Source organism: Eimeria mitis, genomic scaffold (assembly GCF_000499745.2).
Source record: "Eimeria mitis Houghton genomic scaffold, Emh_scaff252, whole genome shotgun sequence".
In the NCBI taxonomy this organism is placed as follows: domain Eukaryota; phylum Apicomplexa; class Conoidasida; order Eucoccidiorida; family Eimeriidae; genus Eimeria; species Eimeria mitis.
This window is the reverse complement of record NW_013570860.1, coordinates 15,767-16,034: the sequence shown is the minus strand read 5'-3', so window position 1 is coordinate 16,034 and position 268 is coordinate 15,767.

Below are 268 nucleotides of genomic sequence, written 5' to 3'. Positions count from 1 at the left end.
GAATTTATTTTAAATTTAACAAAAAAAAAGCAAAAAAAGTTTATTTTTGTATTTTAAATTCAAAAAGAAACTCAAAAAAGGGTTTAATTGTGTTTTTCTGTTCTTTTTTTCTCTCTCTCTTTGTACTATATAAAACTACTAGCCACGGCTGTGTTTATATATATATATATATATATAAAGGCATATATAGAACACTGGGGTGTTGCGCGTTTGTTTTGTTTCTTTTTTTGTGAATTTTTTTCAAAGTTTTAATATTTTCTTTTTTATT